Source organism: Tupaia chinensis, unplaced genomic scaffold (genome assembly GCF_000334495.1).
Source record: "Tupaia chinensis unplaced genomic scaffold, TupChi_1.0 Scaffold000208_1, whole genome shotgun sequence".
In the NCBI taxonomy this organism is placed as follows: domain Eukaryota; kingdom Metazoa; phylum Chordata; class Mammalia; order Scandentia; family Tupaiidae; genus Tupaia; species Tupaia belangeri.
This window is the reverse complement of record NW_006159683.1, coordinates 1957649-1963065: the sequence shown is the minus strand read 5'-3', so window position 1 is coordinate 1963065 and position 5417 is coordinate 1957649. Positions and strand designations below refer to the sequence as shown.

Sequence of the window (5417 nt, the reverse complement as noted above, 5' to 3'; positions counted from 1 at the left end):
AGAGTCCAGCAAAGTGGGCAATAAACTATGTTGTGAGGATTGTTTTAACAATCCACTAATTTAGCAATTCACTAATCATTAAGATAATTTCAGTATGTTAATTTAACACGGACTTGACAAAGTTCTAAACTACACACAAGCATGTAGTTCAAGTCTTACTAAGTTCTATAAAATTGCTTATAAAGATTACGCTCACATGGGAGCAACACAAGAAAATTAAGCATGTGCTTTAGCAGCACATCATATCATACCGGGGCTGGCTCAAGCTACATGCTTTTATCTTTTTTTTTTGTTTTTATCTGTTGCTTGTGTTCATGTGCTCACAGTAAGAGATGAGGGGTGTGAGAAAGCATTCCCCATGGTAAAATTCCTTCTCTTCTATTTCTCCTTTAGGGATTTTAGGCAAATAAGCACATGTGCATAGTATGTTTTTCAAGCCACTGGATCCAGGACTCAAGCTGCACAGTCAACCATGTGGGATCCAGCCCCCTTAACCACCACCCCAATGGCTAGCTGCTACAAGCTTTTAAAAAGCAGACAAAGGTTTTCCTAATTGGAAGTCCATTTCTGTTTTAAGATATGATGTGAAAACAAAGTTAAAACAATTGCATACCACATTAATGCTGGCACTTCTATACACAATGGATTGAAAACAGCTTAATCATTTTACTTAAATTCCATTAAGTAGCCATAGTAGGTAGCTATGACCTCTGAAGACTCCTTCAATGTCATTATCTGCTTCAAGAGAAAACACAGTGATCATCAGTATAAACTAAAAAGCAGATAATCCTAAGTAAAAAGATATTTTATGGCTCTGAATGGATTCTACTTGTACAACTTTATTTCTTTAACATCTCCTTATTGATATAAATTATGCTAGAAAGCTTGGACTCAAAACTAAGGGCAGATACAAGGTGAATATGTCTTGATGGTCTTGGCCCTCAAATAGTCTCTGACCTCAGATGATCTCTGTCCTCAAAAAGTCTACTGCTTTTTGGGAACCAGCAGTTAGCGTAATAGCTATGTCGCTGGACTCCCACATAGTCGACTGCGGTTTGCATCCTGGACCCAGTGGCTTAAAACTCACGCCAGGTGCGTGTGCGTGCATGCCCAAGATCCCGAGAGGAGAATGGAGGAGAAGGGATTGCGGTGTGACCATCCCCCCTGGGGAGTGATTTCTCACTTTCTGCCTCTCTTGTCTCTCTCTGTTTGGCGAGCGCACGCGCCCTATAGCTAAAACCTCTCCAAAAAAAGAAAAAAAAAAAAGTCTACTGATTTTTAAGCTTTATGGTGGCTCACAAGTTTAATCCCAGCCACTTCAGAAATTGAAGCAAAAGAATGACAAGTTTGAGGCCAGCCTGGGCAAAATAAGAGACCCTGTCTCTAAAACACACTAATAAATGAAAATCAACAAAGTTTAATCTACGATTAAAAGTTAAATATAAAAAAGAAAAAAAGAGGAAGTCAGCCCCGCAGTTTAGTGGTAATGGATCCAGTTCCCACATAATCAACTGTAGTTTGAATCAGGACCCCTGAAGTTTGAAAAACATGCCAGGCACACATCTAGATATGCCCCAATCCCACTGGAGGGTGCTTTTCCCCTTTCTGGTAAATGCACATGCTCTCTGACCCCTCCATTCACAAAAAAAGAAGTTAAAATAAGCATCTGCATGGGACATCCAGTGGTATGATAGTTAAGGCAGCTGGATTCCACATGGCTGACATTGTAGTTCTATTTCTGTACCTGACAGCTTGAAAAACATACTGGGCATATATGCAGGCATGACCAAAACCCAGAGAAGAGAATGCAAGAGAAGGGGCTGTGATATGGCCATCTCCATGGGCGGGGTGGGGGGGAGGGGGGGGCGGATTTCTCACTTTCTCTCTGGTGAGAGCGCACATGCCCAACAACAAAAACTTTTTTTTAAAAAGTGAAAAGAAATAACCATTAGCAGATAATTTTCTTTTAATGAGAAAAATTGGACTGCGTTATTGTAATACTGAGTTACTTCTCAATGGTGACCCTGAAGCCAGAAAGTTCTGGGTATGATAGCTTCCTTCTGCTAACTTGCTATAAAAAATTATATTGTAAATCTCCTTATAAGGAAGGTGTTTTATCAGTCTGAAAGCTACCCATGGCAGAATCAAAAGCTAATCTGGAAATGTCTGTTCAGTATTTGTTTTAAGTATGGTGAAAAGGGCTGGGGTGACATAGGCAGACTCAAGTCCCTTCCTCTTAACTTCTTCATATAATGGGAGAGGTAGTAGGTCTCAATCACAGACATTTTTTTGAAACAACACTCAAAAGCATGGAAAAGATCATGAATTGACTCTTGCATTCATCTCAAAAAATAAACAGGAGCTGCAAGAGGAAATCTGGCTTGGGGTTTAAATTATTTTTTTCTTTCTTTTTTTAATTTGTGGTGGTAGTGGTGGCAGAGGAGTGTGCGTCAGTATAAAAGACTAATGAGCAGTTCAGTGTGGATGGAGTATAGAAACCTAATAAAGAAAGAAACCTATCCTGAAGATGACTGAAATATAGGGTGAGGTCAAAATGGGAAAAGTCTTGGGAACCAGCAGTTAGCGTAATGGCTATGTCACTGGACTCCCACGTAGTCGACCGCGGTTCGTGTCCCAGACCCGGTGGCTTAAAACTCATGCCGGGCGCGTGTGCGTGCGTGCCCAAGATCCCGAGAGGAGAATGGAGGAGAAGGGATTGCAGTGTGACCATCCCCCCTGGGGGGTGATTTCTCTCTTTCTGTCTCTATGTCTCTCTCAGTCTGTCTGGCGAGCGCACGCGCCCTACAGTGAAAATCGCTCCAGAAAAAAAAAAGGGAAAGTCTTACACATTCATTCACTACATAATCAGAACCTAATATTAGCGTACTGCACTAACTGCTGCAGATATAAGGGCTAACCCAAACAGACACAATTCTTGCCACTTTGGAGCTTACATTAATAGTCTAATAAGGCATATTAATTTTGAAAATGGCATATATGAATAATAAGCATTTGTGTAATTATGAACTAAGATAAATGTTAAGAAGGAATGTGTCATCAAGAAAGCACGATGCGGATCAGCATGTGGAGTGGTGATTCAGGGGGCTGGATCTCACATGTCTAACTGCACAGTGTGAGTATGAGACCCAGCCGCTTGATATATGTGACCGTGTGCCCAAAATCCCAAAAAGAAGGAGATGGAGAAGGAACTGCAGTGTGACCATTCCCCATGAGGGATGCTTTTACTACCTCCGTCCAGAGAGGTCCAGAGAGCGTAATCAGTCTCTGGCAAGTTAAAATTAAAAGAAAAAACACAATGTATAATATAACAAAGTAACCTGACCTACACTGGACTGGGGGTTGTGTGCTGAGGAAGACTGAGAGCTGAAGAGTGCACAAAATTGTGTGGGAGTGAAGGGGTGGAACTGGTACTAGGTAAACAAAGGCTAGAAATCAAAGTGATTCAGAGACTGCATGAGGATTATAGTGTTTATTCTAACACTAATGGGGAGCTACTGAAAGACATGTAGGGTAGAGATGAAGAATAAATAAAATGATATTTGAATTTCAGAGACATGACTCCAGCTCTGGACATATCCACATGTCCATCTACACTATGGAAAATACTCTGCAAAGAACCAATCTTCGTTTAGCCACGTTGAATGGAGACCAATTAGGCAAGCTCCTGCAGTAATATAAGTCAGAAACAAAGGTGGCTTGAATTAGTTAGTCATCAATAAAAAAGACATACACAGAAAAGAACATTCAGTTGATCCTCATTATTCACAGATTTCATATGTGCAGATGCGCCTACTTGTTAAAATTTCTTTGTAACCCCATAATTAATACTCCCCATTTCATAGTCATTTGCAGACATGTGCAGAGCAGTGAAAATTTGGAGTCACCCCACACACACATTCCCAGCTGTGGTGAAACAAGGCAAAACTCTGCCTTGTTCAACTCCTCTGCCTTGTTCAACTCCACTGTAAACAAGTATCTTCTCTTTTAAGCATATTTAGTATCAAGTTTTTCACACGTTTGTGCTTCCCGTTGGTGATTCTGTGTTTATGGCCCCCAACCATAGTGGTGCAGTGTTATCTACCATCACTAAGTGCAAGAAGGCTCTGATGGGCCTTTTGTAAAAAATACATGAGTTAGATAAACTTTAATCAGGCATGAATTACAGTGCCACTGACTGTGAGTTCAATGTGAATTAATCAATTGGGATTTTATTTATGCAAAAAAGCATTATTAGGTACAGTATCTTTAGACAGAAACACATGTAAAACAAGGTTTTAAAATGATAAACTGATGAAAATGCTCTGACCAGAGAGACTCAGGAACATAAATTCCTAATTCCCCCCAAAGTAATGTTTTAGTATTTCCTAATCCAGTGTTTGCAGTGACTATATAGCACGTAACTACTGCAAACAATGAGAACTGATTCTACTTGAGATTTATGAGGTAATATCAATAGTTATTCAAGGTAAGTGATAAGGTCCAAGGAAAACCCCAAGAACTGGGTGTTTGCTAATTGTCAGGTTGGTTGGAGCCTTAACGTTGCAATACAGACACATCAGATGGTCAGTCACTTATCTTACAATGAGAGACAGGATTAATTAACTCTGATTCAAGGACACACTGCATCTAGTAAGTCATCAAATAAATACTGCTCTGATCTTAAACAAAACTTCAGCCATAGTAAAGATGTGACCACCATGAACTAATGTCCCACAGTCCAATTACATATGCCTTTGATGAAAAGTGGGGACTGAGAAAGAAAGAAAAAAAAAAAAACCAGCAGCCTCTACAGTCCAAAAACTAAACGGAGGCTCATACCTAAAACTCAATGCTATTAAAAATTAATCTAATGTTTCAAGCTAAAGTATTTAATTTTCTTGGACATAGTCAATCTCATACAAAGTTACTGAACAACAAAATATACCACTCTTCACTTAACAACCCACTTATTTAAGGACTGTGGACATTTTCTCCAGCTGGGGAAATCCTTTTCTCAGCCTTTGTCTCCGTCCCACAGTCAATTAATATTCACTACACAAAGTGTACACAATCACACAAGACTACACACTTTGTTTATAAATTTGTACTTTATTGTGCACACATAACAGTATTCAGAATAAATAAAAACGACTATGCTGGATTTATACTATTGGGTTGTTTCTTGACACTTTTTGTATGAATAGAATCTCATTATTCTAGTGAGACGCTGGATGGTACCTACTGAAAAATACATACCCTATGGTGCCATAAGACAAAAGACATACACCTTTAAGCTTCTCGCTTACTGGTCAATTCGTTTAGACCTTGTCAAGGGTCAGAACTTAGTTAAGAGAGAAGTGCCTGTACCAAACATTTACCTCTCCAATTAAATTGAGTAACTGCTACTTGTTTATCAA

General features: G+C 39.5%; 1 protein-coding gene across 1 annotated transcript in view; it reads right to left on the bottom strand.

Moving 5' to 3' along the window:
- The window catches only part of CAND1 (cullin associated and neddylation dissociated 1), a gene marked incomplete in the record, with an annotated part of 56324 nt that overhangs the window by 43583 nt on the left and 7324 nt on the right, over positions 1 to 5417 (bottom strand).